This window comes from Callithrix jacchus, chromosome 3 (assembly GCF_049354715.1).
Source record: "Callithrix jacchus isolate 240 chromosome 3, calJac240_pri, whole genome shotgun sequence".
NCBI lineage: Eukaryota > Metazoa > Chordata > Mammalia > Primates > Cebidae > Callithrix > Callithrix jacchus.
Genome location: NC_133504.1, coordinates 7,444,166 through 7,461,102, shown reverse-complemented (window position 1 = coordinate 7,461,102; position 16,937 = coordinate 7,444,166). Strand labels below are relative to the sequence as shown.

The following is a 16,937-nucleotide window of genomic DNA, read 5'->3' as shown; positions in this document are numbered from 1 at the left end:
ATGCCCAGCTAATTTTTTTGTATTTTTAGTAGAGACGGGGTGTCACCATGTTGACCAGGATGGTCTCGATCTGTTGACCTCGTGATCCACCTGCCTCGGCCTCCCAAAGTGCTGGGATTACAGGCTTGAGCCACCACGCCCGGCCTGACTGTCAGGTTTAAAACAAAATGAAACATCAAAAGAACACACAAACACAAAAGGCTACTTCGGGGTCTTCAGAAGCTTGGATCTTGCCCCCTTTAAGATTCTTGAGAACTTTCCTTTTCAGTTGGAGAATTCTGTGAAGGGAATAACAGAGGAGAGCCTTGGTGTTCAAGGATTTATTAGAGATTTCAGTTATTAATACATGATCAGGATGGAGGTCTAGGACAAACTGGTAATTTTGCTGAGGCACAAATTTTAATCCCGTGTCCTGTGAACCTGGATGTGAATCAGTAACCCAGGGAGCCAGCCGAGCCTGGCGCTCGTGCCAACCCAGTGTAGCTCTGTGGGCCTGCTCTCAAAGTTCTGAGACAGGAGGGGATTATTTTTGGAAATAGTCCTGAAAAGAACACCCACCAACCGCAACTGCTGACGGTGGGTGTCAGAGAACATGACGACGTCTCAGAAAGTCATGGCTCTTCCTCAAAGGAAAAGAAGCTTTGGATAAAGTGGGAAATACAGAATTTGGTGATGGTTCAGATCTGTGACGTAACCCAAGCCCCAAAGAAGGAACTTCCGCAAGCATCCTGAGAATTCCGCACGTGAATATATTTCACTTGCCGTCTTAATCTTTACGCACGCAGTCTTTACAGGTTATCAGGCAGTGACTTAAAGTTTTTAGTTACTGTGAAAATTCCATGGGATACGGTCATGATCAGAACGTGGGGATTTGCTTTAGTCTTGAGACCCCTGCGTTACCCAGCACTGGTGTCTTTTCTGCAGCGTGCAGGATGTGACCGAGAGTTCGGTACCCCAAATAGCAAGTCCAGACCTAGCATCAAATCAGATCTTTTATGCCATCTTTGATTTTGTGGTGATATTTACCCTCCGTTGGATAAACCTGCAAAGATTTAGATAAATGCGTTAGGAATTCAAGGAAAAGACCGGTCTGGGTCTGGTGGTTTAGAAGCAGCACACATTTTGTGTTTACGTGGCGTGAAGCGTGGTACGTTGGGTCCTTGCCATACCTGAGTGTAGCTCGGAGACATAATTTATAACGATAACCAATCAACTGTTGGGCATATTTCAGGTACCTTAAGTGAGACTGAGAAAGTGATTGAGTCACTTCCCACAGATGACACCAGGTTCTTCTGAGCCTTTTGTAAACATTAAAACCAAGTGAACAAGGAAGCTTTTGTAGAGGATTCGTAAGCCTCACCCCTCACTGCCGCTCCCACGTAAAACCAAAAAAAAAAAAACCCCACCGTTTAGCAGCATGGTGTGTTGAAGGGCCACAGCGCTGACACACTCCCAGGTCAGTGTATTTCTGAGGTACAATACCTATTTGGTTGGTGTTCTTTTCACGGCTCTGTGAATAATTTCGTACAACTAGAAAATATTACAACCAATTATCCTGGCTATATCACTTTTTTTTTTTTTTAAAGACGGGGTCTTACTCTGTCACCCAGGCTGGAGTGCAGTGGCACAGTCTTTACTCACCGCAGCCTCAAACTCGGGCTCAAGTGATCCTCCTGCCTCAGCCTCCCAAGTAGCTGGGACTACAGGTGCGTGCCATCGTGCCTTTTTGTTGCTGTTGTTGTTGTTCTGTTTTTGTGTTTTTCCTAGAAGCGGAGTCTCATTATGTTGCCCGGGCTAGCCTCCAGCTCTTACATTCGAGCCATCCTTCCGCCTCAGCTTCCCAAAGTGTTGAGATTTCGGGCGTGAGCCACTGTTCCGGCCATAGCTTTTGTTTTCAAGAAGAAGTTATTCTGTTAAGCTTCAGTACTTGGTTCTAAAGCTGAATAGAATAATAGGAAGCTGTATTTCTTTCCCTCTGATTTGGAGGACGGCGTCATGATTTTTGGATGCCGTAAGGCAGTATTTCTGAATAACTTCAGTATCAGTTCAAAGATCTAGATCTGCACATTTGCACGTTTTCTTTTTTTCTAGCGTGATATCCACAGAGTCATATGTGGCTTCTAGAGGTGCCCTCAAATCAAAGAGGCTGAGCATCAGCCATATTGGTTAAAATAGAAATTTCTGTTGTGGGACGATGAAAGTGTCTTTGTTAGTATCAAAATAATTCTAAAAAATATTCATCTAGAAACTGTAGAGTTTGTTCTTGATAAGATGATTGTATTAAAGTCAAATCCTAGCTTGTTGAGTAATTTTTCTTTTTAATTTCTCAAAAGATCTCCATTGATCATCTACTGCAAGATATTAATTATGGAGCCGGCTGGGCATGGTGGCTCACGCCTGTAATCCCAGCATTTTGGGAGGCCGAGGCAGGCAGTTCACCTGAGGTCAGGAGTGTGAGATCAGCATGGCCAACATGGCAAAACCACGTCTCTACTAAAAATACAAAAATTAGCTGGGCCTGCTGGCGTGCGCCTGTAGTCCCAGCTACTTGGGTGGCTGAGGCAGGAGATTCGCTTGAACCTGGGGTTGGAGGTTGCAGTGAGCTGAGATCGAACCATTGCACTCCAGCCTGGTGACAGAGCTAGACTCTTTCCTCCCACCTTCCCCTGCCAAAAAAAAAAAAGATGGAGCTGCCATATTTCTGGTACTCTCTTCTGTTGATTTATTCAGAGATATCTAGTGTCTATATGCAAGCAATGTATTACTTGCCAGGTGTCTAGGAACAGTGGAAGACACAAGTCTCCTGTTTGCATAGATGATACAGGCTACTGTGAAAGAAAGGGACTGAAAGGAGATCCCTGTGCCGTCACGGTAGTATTGTGCAAGCTGGATGTGAGTCTGTAGGGTAAGGCGAGTCAGGAGGTGCCGTGTAGGTTGGGTGACCTTATAAACTGGAATGCTTGGGCCAGCGAAAAGGGCACTATTAATGATAGCACAGGAAGAGCAGGCATAAGCTGCAAGCATCCCAGGCAAATGGGCACGCATGGTTACCCTACTCGTGGAAGTAAGGAATTTGCACGCTCTTCAGAGGCAATAAGCAAGAAACTGTGGAGAGTGTTCAATCTAGAGAGCGGTATAATAAACACTTGCATTGTGGAAGGCAGAAAAGGATTGCAGCGGGCAACAAGGGAGCCGTGGAGATAGGGAAGGGCTGTTCCAGGGATCCGGGCCTGGGAAGGGCCAACCTGGAGCCGGTGATGATGGTGGAGAGGCTGAGCGATGGGCAGAGCCGAGAAGAGCTTTGCAGACTCGGCTGACTGACAGGTGTCGGTGACTGTGAGGGTGTAGCCAGTGAGCAGGAAGGAGGAGGAGTCAAGGTAATGCCCAGTTTCTGAGTAAAGGAGACGTGCCATTTGCTTGCATGGAAATGCATGAGGAAGAGCAGGTATGGGGCTGGGGACTTGGGTGAGTTCCAGTGTAGGTATGTTGAGTTTGGGGTCTTGGTGCAAGTATACAGCCGAAATGTTTGCTGGGTGTTTCTGCTCTTCTGTGTTCACCTCAACATCAGCCTGCACATACCAGTGTTGTTACTTAGCGCTTTTAATCCCTGTAAAGATCTTGAGCGCCTAGATTTGCTGTGATTCAGTTAAGGGCTCATGTCAGTCTTGAATAATTAGTTACTGTTTTGAGCCTTGTGCAAAGTAGCATGGCTGCTCTTGTCGAAGCAGCTTAAATTTGGCTAGGAAATGGGGAACCCGGCTTCCTACCACATTGTTTCCCAACTCCCTGTCAGAACTGTGGAAGATGTGGGTGTTTCTGCAGCTTTAGAACGAAAGAAATGTCCCATGTGACAGTTCCTCATTTGAACAATATTTATAGCCTCTTGCAGAATACTACTTCAAAAATACCTAGGGTTTATAAGGCACGCACTCCTCAGAGCTTGCCTCTATTTTTTGCATTTTCCTTAGAATACATATGGAGTTGTCGAAAGGCAGATTCATATGCTAAATGGCAATGAAAAATATATAAATATGACATTGCTTTCTGAATGGTTTATTGGTTAATGTTTGTGTTAGGCAATGTTTACGTTTTTAATGTGTGTCAATAGAAAAATTTCTCCTTAAGCTCCTGGATAATTTCTGAAGCAGATTATCTGGCTCACGTGCAACATTTATTGGAGTTTGCGGACAGATACAAATACCATGCCTTTCCCCAGTGTATTTTAAGTATACCCGATTTACCTTAATACTGCAAATTTAGCCAAAGACGTCATGGGGAATAGCTTTTCTTAAGCCTGTCTAATTCTTACTGAAGTTAAAGCATTTGCATAAAAAACTAGACAAAAAAACCCCAGAAGTTTCTTGTTGTTGTTGTTGTTGTTTTTAGACAGAGTTTCATTCATGTTGCCCAGGCAGGAGTGCAATGGCATGATCTCAGCTCACTGCAGCCTCCTCCTCCTGGGTTCAAGGACTTCTCCAGCCTCAGCCTCCCAAGTAGCTGGGACTGTAGACACCTGCCACCACGCCTGGCTGATTTTTGTATTTTTAGTAGACACCATGCCCAGTCAAAACCTGGAAGTATTAAGACATTGTACATCGTGCCCCTCTTGGGTCGCTAACAACTTCAGTGATGTGGTAGTTAGAATTGTAGTATCTGCTGTTTATTATTTATTTATACCCAGCTTCATCCTGCCTCCCTGCAAAAGTAGTTAAGATGCGTTAGGGAGATGACATAGCTACCACGTGATTAAAAATAAATAATGGAAAAACGGACAAAGAGAAGAAAATAGGAAAGTAAGCAGAAGATGGGGTGTTTAAGAATTCAGATGTGCTGGAAGGATTAAGAATCCAAATCTGATTCTGATCTATTTAAAGATGTAAATATTGGCCGGGCGCAGTGGCTCACGCCTGTAATCCCAGCACTTTGGGAGGCTGAGGTGGGTGGATCACCTGAGATCAGGAGTTTGAGACCAGCCTGGCCAACATGATGAAACACCATCTCTACTAAAAATATAAAAACTAGCTGGGCGTGGTGGCGGGTGCCTGTAATCTCAGCTACTCAGGAGGCTGAGGCAGGTGAATTGCCTGAACCCAGGAGGTGGAGGCTGCAGTGAGTGGAGATTGTGCCACTGCACTCCTGCCTGGGCAACAGAGGGAGACTGTCTCAAAGTAAAATAAAATAAGCAAATATTATATTTCATTGAAAAATCTCCTGAATGCCCTGGCCCACCCCCTTTCTCTTAAATCAGGAAATGGAGAATTATTCAAACACTTTGATCTAAGTATATATAGGCCTTTAGAAATTTTAGATAGCCTAATTTTATTTTATTGTTATTTCCTTTTCTTTCTTTTTTTTCTTGAGATGGAGTTTTGCTCTTGTTGCCCAAGCTGGAATGCAATGGTATGATCTCAGCTCACTGAAACCTCCACCTCCCTGCTTCAAGCGATTCTCCTGCCTCAGCCTCCTGAGTAACTGGGATTACAGACATGCATCACCATGCCTGGCTAATTTTGTATTTTTAGTAGAGACGGGGTTTCTCCATGTTGGTCAGGCTGGTCTCAAACTCCCAACCTCAGGTGATCCGCCTGCCTCGGCCTCCCAAAGTGCTGGGATTACAGGTGTGAGCCACTGCACCCAGCCTATTTAAAATTTCTGTGTAGCCTATCTTTTATTCTTGTCTCCCTTACTGACTTACCTAGTTGTACAGAAATTAGTGACAGTTAATGAAAACAAATATCCAAAGTCTTTTACTCAACAATTCCTGGATTTAGAGTAGCAGTTCTTGGTCTTGTTAGTCTCAACAAGCCTCCTTTTTTTCTTTTTTAAACAACAAATAGTTCGGTAATGCTTCTTTTCTTATCCTGAAATATAATTTATCTACATACATAATGTCAAAGGATCAATATGCTTCTTAGTTGTGAAATAAATGACAAGAAGAATGTAACTTCTAGTAAAATGAGGTGTATTTTTGTACGCACATGCTTGGATAGGTCTTCACCGGAAAATGTAGTAAGCTGTCAGATGCTTCGGCTCTTAGGGGAATCGCTGTGACTGCACCAGCAGGCTGACCCCTCAGGATTGCATGGGTGCCTCAGACACAGTCCTCACCATTGCCACTGGCGACACAATTTTCTGAAATAAGAATCAACTCAGCAATATTTCAAAAAAAAAAAAAGTTGAGTTTGTTCCATGTCCAGCTGTAATCCTGGAAAACTCAGCTTTTATTAAAGCCGGGGAAACAGTTTGGTGTTTTTATGTAAAATGGAGTTCTAAGTGCAGATAATGACACACAGATATTCCGCCGTATGGAGCCCCGCAGGACAGTGGGACGCCCGCTCAGGAGCACACGTCCTGCGGCTCCCCGTTGCGAGCCCTGGATCCTCATCTGCTGAATACCAGAGGCACCCTCTCAAGCAAAACTGCCTCACACATACCTAAAACCTCCCCAGTGGGTATCACCCTGTTGACCAGAAAAAGGAGAAGGTGGAAAAAAAAAAAAAACCACACGATTGGAAGTTCATATTCAGGTTTATCTTTCTCTTAGGCCTGGAACGCAGCATTGTGGGACACAGCATTTTGGGGCTAACGCCCTAGAGAATGATAAGGGTGAGTAAGTCTGCCTGCCTATTCCAGAGAGGGTTGAAGGGACACTGAAGTGAAAGGGACAGAGGGCCAGGGACCCAGTAGTTTGGTAGTTTGGGGAAACTGAACTGAACTTTGGAATCCAGCCCTGTGTGAAATGTAGCCCTCACATATCCGTATGAGCTTGGAAAAATCCCTTTAAACTCTGAGTCTTTCTTCACCTGTAGAAACAAGTACTTACTCCTAATTTATAGGGTTGCTATGAGAATTAATGGGATGGCTGTGCATTAAGTAACTGACATCGTGCCTGGGACTAAGGAGTAGTTTCTTCTGCTCCCCTCTTCTACAGAGATTTCTGGTGATGGCATTTGCACTTCAAGAGGGGGATGTAAGAGTGATAACAGAGTGAAATGTTTTGTTCTTAATTTTTAAGGTGGAAAACCCGACACACAGTACGTTATATACCCTGAAGCATCCTGAGTTTTTTTGTTGGAATGAACCCTATGCATTTCAGATTTAGATTCTGTACTTTGCAGCATTCCTTGGAGAAAAAGAGTTACTTTTTTAAATTACAAAAAAAAAAAATAAATAATAATACTTTCCTGTAGGAACTTCAAACAAGGCACATATAAATAAATTTAAATGTGAAATCTTCACCACCCCTAATCCAACTTCCTGAGTGTAACTAGCTACTAATAGAATTTAAATGTAAGTACTTCTGCAGTCTCCTTCAAGCCTTGGCAAACGCTGTTCCTTCCATCTGGAGTTTCTCTGCAGTCTGTGTGAACCCTTCCCTCTCATCTCTGCTGAGGAAGCCAGCCTAGCATAGCCCACCTGACTCTCCTCAGTCTAATTGCTTCAGCATGGCCGGCCTGCCTGCCCTCCCTCCCTTCTGAGACGGAGTTTCACTCTTGTTGCCCAGGCTGGAGTGCAATGGCGTGCTCTCAGCTCACCGCAACCTCCCCCTCCTGGGTTCAAGCCATTTTCGTGCCTCCCGAGTAACTGGGATTACAGGCATGTGCCACTACGCCTGCCCAGCTAATCTTGTATTTTCAGTAGAGACAGGGTTTCTCCAGGTTGGTCAGGCTGGTCTCAAACTCCCAACCTCAAGTGATCCACCTGCCTCGGCCTCCCAAAATGCTGGGATTACAGGTGGGAGCCACTGAGACTGGCCAGCAGGTTTTCCTTTGTTTGTAGGGCTGTAATTGATCAATATCAATTTTTATTTCTCCTGCAAGGTTTTCACATATTTTCTCTTTTTCTTTTCTTTCACAGTGGATCATGAGTTTATTGACTACAGTATCTTTTACTTTAAGGCCTGATAGTGTCTGTTTTTTCTGTGTACCAAAGTTGCTCGAAAATGGAAAATAGGCCGGGAGCGGTGGCTCACGCCTGTAATCCCAGCACTTTGGGTGGCCGAAAGATCGAGACCATCCTGGACAACATGGTGAAACCCCGTCTCAACTAAAAATACAAAAATTAGCTGGGCATGGTGGTGCGTACCTGCAGTCCCAGCTACTCGGGAGGCTGAGGCAGGAGAATTGCTTGAACCTTGGAGGCGGAGGTTGCAGTGAGCTGAGATCGCGCCACCACACTCCAGCCTGGCACCTGGCGACAGAGCGAGACTCTGTCTCAAAAAAAAAAGGGAAAATTGATCAAAGCACAGAATTGTGATTATACATGAGTATTCTGTAGGCAGAACTTTGTTTGAAGAGAATAAATGAAAGACCTAGATTTTAAGGAACTAAGAACTTCTTTGTATCCACTTAATCACAAAGAAGGTTATTTCAAGGAGAGGTGTAAGTGTGTGGAATTGTTTACTAGTCAGAATTGCCAGCCTGCCTGTATTCTTAGAGGTACACCACGAGTGACAGTTTGGCTTATTTCAAAACTTCATGCAGCATTGTCTGTTGTAACCGGTTCTATGTCTTGCAAATGCTATGTCACCTTATTTTTATTCCGATTAACGAAACAAGGGATTTGTAGGAATGAACACCTCTTAAAATATTTGGAGATAGAATTTTGTGGCCAGGGCGTGGATACTTTTGCACATTATGAGTTTCCATTATAAAAACATCTTACTCATTTTGATAAACTTTGAAATGGGTGTCCTATGTCAGGAGGGAAATAATTATGACAGGATCTTGAATTCACACATGCATATATTTTTATGCACTCAGGGCAGTGTGTGCATGTCTCAGATGTACAGTTACAGCGCCCTTTGGTGAGGTACATTTATTGTAACTTTCCTTTCCTGTAAGTCACGTCCTGCCTAAGAGAGAGCTTGGTAACATGCAAGGAAAATTCAAAACACTTTGAGGCTCTTTAATGTACGTGATACTTCAGCTGAGATAACCTGTCGTTTAAAAAATTATTATCCAGAATTCTCCTAGTTAACGTCAATTTTCTGTTTAGACACAGCTTTCCTGAAAGACTGTAGACAATTCTTCATCCACCCTGAAGGAGAGAATTTCCAATGGAGAGAAGACGTGTCTTTTTCCCTAATTTCCGACGCCCAGGAGGCAGTATGACCCTCTCTTTATTGGATGAGGCCTTGGCACTTGCTTAGGGAGATCAGCGTTTTTTTAGAGCTACTCAGAGCGGGGTCGGCAGACGAGTCCACAAGAACATATATTTAAACATTGAGAGTAGGCATCCAAATGCTAAGAGCTGTTTGATACTTCACCACTATTTAAGCTCACGATCGGTGGACTCGTCTCATTGAGATGGGGTGTGGTGTGAGCTACAGAAGAGTCACGCTCAGGACCTTGTTCACAATGTGTGGCATTTTAAGTTTAGCTTCTATGGTCCAGAAGTTTGGAAACCATTGATTTCATCAGTAGATGATGTACAATTAACTGACTTGACTGAAAAGAGTTTTGGAATTGATTAAAGATGAATTTTGAAAATATAGTATCTCTGGATTTATTTTTAGTAAAAGTTAAAAAATCCTGAGCTAGCTGGTTTATTTATAAGCCATGGCTCATGCTTGTAAATCTCAGTACTTTTGGAGGCCAAGGTAGGAGGTTGGCTTGAGCCCAGGAGTTTAAGACCAGCCTGGGCAACATGGCAAAACCCCTTCTCTACAAAATTTGGAAAATTAGCCGTATGTGGTGGTGTGTACATGTGGTCCCAGCTACTTGGGAGGCTGAGGTAGAGGATCACTTGTGCCTGGAAGGTCGAGGCTGCAGTGAGATATGATTGTGCCACTGCACTCCATCCTGGGTGACAGAATGAGACCCTGTCTCAAGAAACAAAACAAAAGTTCTGAACTTGCTGAAATTATTTAAAAATCTTCCATTCTTATTAACATGCCTTTTTGAGAGAGGGTTCCTCTACTATACCTAAAGCAAAACGTAAAAGCATTTTAGGTACACATTATTCCCTGTGAGTGGCGTTGCCATCATCGAGTTTGTGTTAGAAAATTAACAAGCAAGAAGCAAGCTCATTTGTCACATTAAAAAACTTTACTGATGGTCAGGCGTGGTGGTTCACGCCTGTAATCCCAGCAACTTGGCACTTTGGGAAGCCGAAGCAGGCGGATCACGAGGTCAGGAGTTCGAGACCAGCTTGGCTGCCCAACATGGTGAAACACCGTCTCTACTAAAAATACAAAACTTAGCTGAGTGTAGTGGCAGGCGCCTGTAATACCAGCTACTCGGGAGGCTGAGTCAGGAGAATTTCTTGAACCTGGGAGGCAGAGGTTGCAGTGAGCCGAGATCACATCATTGCACTCCAGCCTGGGTGACAGAGCAAGACTCCTTCTCGGAAACGCAAACAAATTTATTGATATGCTTAGTTTGTTCATTTAATAAGACGAATACGATTTCTCTCCTAAGTTTTGTTTCAATTACAAAAAGACAAAGAATTACCAGTATAATAGTATTTCCCTAAACAGTCACCTATGAACACACTTTCAGCGAACAACGTGCAGTATTTGCAAGTCTTTATGTTTTCCTGTGTTTTATTTGCTCTGATTATGTTTATTGAAATGAAGTTTTTTATCTGCATGTAATAAAAATTTGGGCTGCTTTTCTGTTTTTCATTTTTCTCTAATGCACTTTTGTTACATTTCACAACTGTATCCTTTGCCACAGATAGTTTGAGAAGCACTGGTAGAATGGCTCCCTCTCAAGTTGCTAAAACAAGAAACCGCTGGGTTTATAAGCATATTTCAGAAACATTTCTTTATCTAGGAGCTTTTGGTAGATGCAGGTACCTTCTAGATGTTTCTGTGAAACAGGTAGGGTCTCCACTGTTTTTTCTTCTGTTCTTTTTAAAGAAAAGTAGATTTTTTTTTCTTCCAACTTCTTTTCCCATCAGTTTTTTAAATAATAAGCGTCTATTTTAGGCCGGGCATGATGGTTCATGCCTGTAATCCCAGCACTTTGGGAGGCCAAGGTGGTTAGGAATTCGAGACAAGTCTGGCCAATGTGATGAAACCCCATCTCTACTAAAAATACAAAAATTAGCTGGGTGTGGTGGCAGGCGCCTGTAATCCCAGCTACTCAGGAGGCTGAGCCAGGAGAATCGCTCAAACCCAGGAAGTGGAGGTTGCAGTGAGCCAGTATTGTACCATTGCACTCCAGCCTGGGCAACAAGAGTGAGACTCCATCTCCAAAATATATGTGTATATAATTATATATATATTGTTTTATATATTATATATTTGTATATTATATATATTTTTTATTCCCAAAGTCTACTCTTTCAGTGCCATTGCTTCTGTGTGACTTTGATTTTCAAAGCTCCCCCTTAGACAACGTTCTGCCTAATTCGAGGATGACTGTTTTGAGACGCATTTTCGAATTTATCCCAGCCTTGCCCTTGTAGCATCAGTTGCTACATTTCGTCAGCTCAGATTAAGAATGCTCATCTTTTAATGGCCTGCTAATGAAAATAAAAATTTTATAAAGTAAAATAAAAAAGATTTTATTAAATGAATGATTTTAAAAATGCAGGCCATGTAATAAAATCTATCGGAAGAGTCAGCTCCTTGGTACGTTCGGAGCTGAAGACTGTTTTCAGATTTTGGACTTGTAAAAGCTATTGGTAGCTAACCAGGCAATTTCGACGTTTAAGTGATTTATAACACTCTTAATCATCTGGTGACTTGGAACCAAGGAAGGCGTATTATTTCCTAGGGCTGCCATAGCAAAGTCGCACACGCCGGACGGCTGGCAGCCACAGAAGTGTGTTCTCTCACCGTTCTGGAGCTCGAAGGCTGAAATGAAGGTAAAGATTCCTTCCCTGTCCCTTCCAGCTTCTGGTGACTCCACATGCTCCTTGGCCTGTGGCCGGGTCACTCCAGTGTCTGCCTGTGTCTTCACAAAGCTTTTTGGTCTTCTCGGCGCGTCCTCCCCTCTTCTGTCTCTATGAAAACACCTGTTATTGGATTTAAGGTCCACCCAGTAATCCGGGATGATCTTCTCATCTCGAGCTCCTCAGCTTAATCACCTCTGCAAAGACCCTTTCGTAAGGAAGGCCACAGTCACAGTTTCTGGGGGTTAGGACTTACGTGTTCCCTCTTAGGGGCCGCCACTCACCTGCGACAGGTCGTAACCGATTCGTTTTTCCAGAATCACTATGTATTGAGTGTTGTTTATAATGTGCTGTAGTGGCGGCTGGAGGGAGAGAGACTGTAGTGAAATGAAGAGTGACACCTTTGGGCTGGACAGTCCCAGGCCTGATTTCAGGCTCTAGTGTTCTTCCAGGGCTGTGAGCTGGGATGTGCTGCTTCTACACGTCTCAGTTTCCTCATCTACAAAACGACATAATGGCGAAGTGATGTCAAGTTCCTAAAAACTGACCAGGAGATGGAGACCATCCTGGACAACATGGTGAAGCTCCGTCTCTACTAAGAATACAAAAATTAGCTGAGCGTGGTGGCGCACGCCTGTAATCCCAGCCACTCAGGAGGCTGAGGCAGGAGAATTGCTTGCACCTGGGAGGCGGAGGTTGCAGCGAGCCGAGACTGTGCCACTGCACTCCAACCTAGCGACAGAGTGAGACTCCTCTCAAAAAAATAATAAATGAATAAATAAAAATTCTGACCAGTGCAATAGATACATCAGGAGTGATTGTAATTTTGGTATTTTCTTATTTAAGATAGCATTTTTGTTTTGAGACAGAGTCACGCTCTGTTGCCCAGGCTGGAGAGCAATGCCGCAATCTTGGCTTCCTGCAGCCTCCAGCTCCTGGGTTCAAGAGATTCTCCTGCCTCTGCCTCCCGAGTAGCTGGGATTATAGGCATGCACCACGATGCCCCGCTAAGTTTTGCATTTTTAGCAGAGATGGGGCTTTGCCATGTTAGCCAGGCTGGTCTTGAACTCCTGACACCTCAGGTGATCCGCCCGCCTTGGCTCCCCAAAGTGCTGGGATTACAGGTGTGAGCCACCTCGCCTGGCCAGCATTTTTATCATTTCTGAAATCAAGACACCCGGGTTCCCTGACATTGGTTTGTGGTATCTTTCGTGCCTCATGAATTTTTTCCACAGAACTTCCAGGGCAAAAGAAACACCTATTTGTTCTGGTTACTTATTAGTGAGACCCAAACGACTCAGCACTTATTTATGTCCTAGCAACTTCGTAGCAATATGAAAAATGTGTTATTTTGTTCTTAAATAAGTCCGGTTACTCAGGGGGTATGTGTACATGCTGAAAACTGCAGAACGTCTCAAGCCTGGGAGTTACCTGGAGCACAGCCACCCCTCTGCCTGCTCCGCACTGATTTTTGCACAATATTGCTGTTTATCTTGGCAACCACGAAAAAACCAACTTCACAAAGATGTCATCAAGGGAACACAGCACGATCTAATTTAAAACTCTAAGATAACCCAAGTTGATGGATCACGTGGTGTGTGAGAGAGGTCAAGTATTATTTTCTAATTTGGTTGTACAAAATGTACCCCTAATCAGCAACACTTGAAAGCCTGACTTCCCTTTTCTTTAAAAACGTCCTGGTCCTAATCCTACTAAATATTTTATGTATGATAGTTTTTTTCTAAACCTACTGTTTCTTCTGAATTTCCAATCTCTTTATTCTGCTATTTTAAAGTTTTATTTTACAATTTCTGCATAAAGTAATTGTCTGATAAATAGTTGTGGATGGATACCATGTCAAAGAAATGACTTTTCATTCAGGCTGACACAAAGATGAAACATTCCGGAGAGGCAAAGCTTGCTGTAATGATACTTTAGATCTGTGGTGTGGCCAACCAGCCACTCTTTATGAAATAAGCTGAGATCTAGCTTCTTTTACATGGGGCAGAGATAAGGATGATGAGTTAGGAAAAACACATTAGGTCTTCTTAAGCTTTTCAAGAACCAAATAAGTTAGTGATAAGGTGAATAGACTGAATTATGGATCCCATGTGCTGACGGAGTCTGTGAGTCATACGTATTTGCTCATAATAATTCATTCTTACTCATCCTTTTGGTTCTCCTACTCTTCGTTCTTTCATTCATTCAAAAAAAATATTTCATGGCCAGGCATGGTGGCTCATGCCTATAATCCCAGCACTTTGGGAGGCCGAGGCGGGCGGATCACCTGAGGTCAGGAGTTTGAGACCAGCCTGGCCAACATGGTGAAACTCTGTCTTCACGAAAAATACAAAAATTAGCTGGGCACAGTGATGGGTGCCTGTAATCTCAGCTGCTTGAGAGAGTGAGGCAGGAGAATCACTTGAACTCGTGAGGCAGAGGTTGCAGTGAGCCAAGATCGCGCCACTGAATTCCAACCTGGGCAACAGAGCAAGACTCTGTCTCAAAAAAAAAAAAAGTTTCCTGGGCACCCCAATATTCATGCATGGGGTAAGGGTGTATACCTAATAAGTATACTGGGAGTATAGTGATAAACCACATGGATACCACATTCTGTGCTTAAAGTACTTAGCACACAGTGTCTGGGACATAGTGGGTCATTAGCAAATGGTAGATGGAGCTAATGTTCATATTATTAATTTATGTGTTGTGCATTAACAAGCTCCACTGAACTGGGCACTGTGGCTCACACCTGTGATCTCAGCACTCTCGGAGCTGAAGCGGGCAGATCATGAGGTCAGAGGTTCGAGACCAGTCTGACCAACCTGGTGAAACGCTGTCTCTACTAAAAATACAAACATTAGCCAGTCATGGTGGTGTGTGCCTGTAATCCCAGCTCCTCAGGAAGCTGAGGCAGGAGAATGGCTTGAACCTGGGAGCTGAGATTGAGCCCCTGCACTCCAGCCCGGGCAACAGAGCAAAATTCCATCTCAAAAAAAGAAAAAAAAAACTCCACTGGAAGAAACACAGAGATGAAATACAAATCAATAGGTTGTGAATTTTTTACTGTTCACTATGGTTAGAGAGAATCTAAGATTCTCTAGGACGACAGATAATAATGATTCTCTTGTTGACATTTACCATATCATCATGCCTGGCCAGCTACCACTCCTCTTCAGCTATTAGAGTGCACATGTGTTGAGGGGTCTGTCCTCAACCCATTAAGAAATCTGGATGGTCCTCAGGGATATTTAGTACCTCAGAAACGTTTAAAACTCTCAAGGATTAGTAAGTAATTAGCCTTCATGCCTGATGTGTAAACAGCAAAGTCGTCTTTGATTTTGGCTCAATCAATGTAATTTTAATGTTAACAGCTCTGAGATCAGCAGCCAACAGTTAAATAAACTTTGATACTGAGCAGACATTTCAACAAAGGTATAATCCAATTTACTGTTGATTGATCAACCAGCTTATTTCCTTTGAGTTCAGATATTTGTAAGTTATCTAACACATGTGTTATATATATTATATATATCATATAGATGTCATATAGATGACATATATATATTATGTGTTATATCTATTATAATATATATAACACATATATATCTATTATAATATATAAATAACACCTAGAAGCATATATAATTATAATATATATAATAGATATAACACATATATATGTCATCTATGTTATATTTTATATGATATATATGTTATATATATCATAGATGACATATATGTTTTATATATATCATAGATGACATATGTTTTATATATATCATAGATATATATGACATGTTTTATATATAATATATATATAGTATGACATATATATGTTATATATAATTATATATTATATATCATATATATGACATATATATGTGTTATATATAATTATATATGTCATATATATATATGCTTCTAGGTGTTGTTTTTGAAGACAAAACCGAGGGTAAAAAACAAAAGCAAAAAACTGGGATGAACATTTAGCCTTCTGGTGGCTGGATCTGGGTGTCGTCTGGTGCTGAGGGATTGCTAAGAGGCTTCTGATTCTCTGGAGTTCATCCCCACTTCGTTTTTATGATCTGTATACAAAAACCTCTAGTCCTCCAGCTCTTCTTTAATTATATTCTTCCTTTTCCTAAAAAAAAAAAAAAGTAATTCCATATTGCATAATTTACATTTGCAAACCTACCTTTTAGGTACTCCAGAAAGAGATAGAGGAGCTCTGTTTTGTAAAATATGGGCGAAGTTCTGTTTCCATTTGAGAAAACAAATGGCAGACAGGAACTGCAAAGCCAGTGTAGGTTCCCAGGAGAATGGAGATGGGCCATATTTATCAAGACTTTCTGTATCATATGTTTTAAAAAATAATGTTTTTTGAAGGTTTGAAACCAGTTCTTACGGGCCTAAAATAAGAAGTCTTACCTTGCCATGTGTTTTTGTTTTGCAGAGTAAATGGCCTTTGTTTTTGCGTGGCTACATATTCGTTTCTTATCAGTTCATCTAATTGCTGGGTGAAAGCAACTCTGGCAGTAGTGAGTGTCACCCTTTCTAGAAGACTGTGAATCTGCGATGCAGTCGGCTTTCAGAACGGCGATAGAAAAGAAATCTTGAGATTCTAAATGTAAAAAGATGTATTAATTCAGATGAAACTTGAGGCTGAAAGAGAACACTGATCTTTAATAATTGAATATGTTTAGTCATTGAACTCTCATTAATTTTTGCTATAGGATATTATGGGACAGTGACCCTAATCCAGGAACACTCTCTTCTGGTAGCTAGTTGCCCAATGAATAAACTTAACTAAAGCAGGGAATCATTGGTTAAAAATCTAAAATATTTTATTTTAACTGAAAACACCTTTTTCACGTAGCGGCAAGGACTATGAGTTTGCATAGTTTTTCTAGAATAAATTATACCTATTATGTATCATCTGTGATTTCTAGTTTCATTTTCCACAAAGAGAGACAAACATGAGTTAATTCTTGAAGCTGAGTGATAGATACATGGAGGATTTAGGATACTGTTCTGCTAACTTTTGAATGTATTTGGAACTTTCCTTTTTAAACGGTTTTAAAAATAAAAAT

At 42.2% G+C, this 16,937-nt stretch overlaps 1 protein-coding gene across 2 annotated transcripts in view; it reads left to right on the top strand.

Moving 5' to 3' along the window:
* STOX2 (storkhead box 2) overlaps positions 1-16,937 on the top strand; it is a 119,612-nt gene that overhangs the window by 23,659 nt on the left and 79,016 nt on the right. The gene's annotated exons all lie outside the window — the stretch shown is intronic.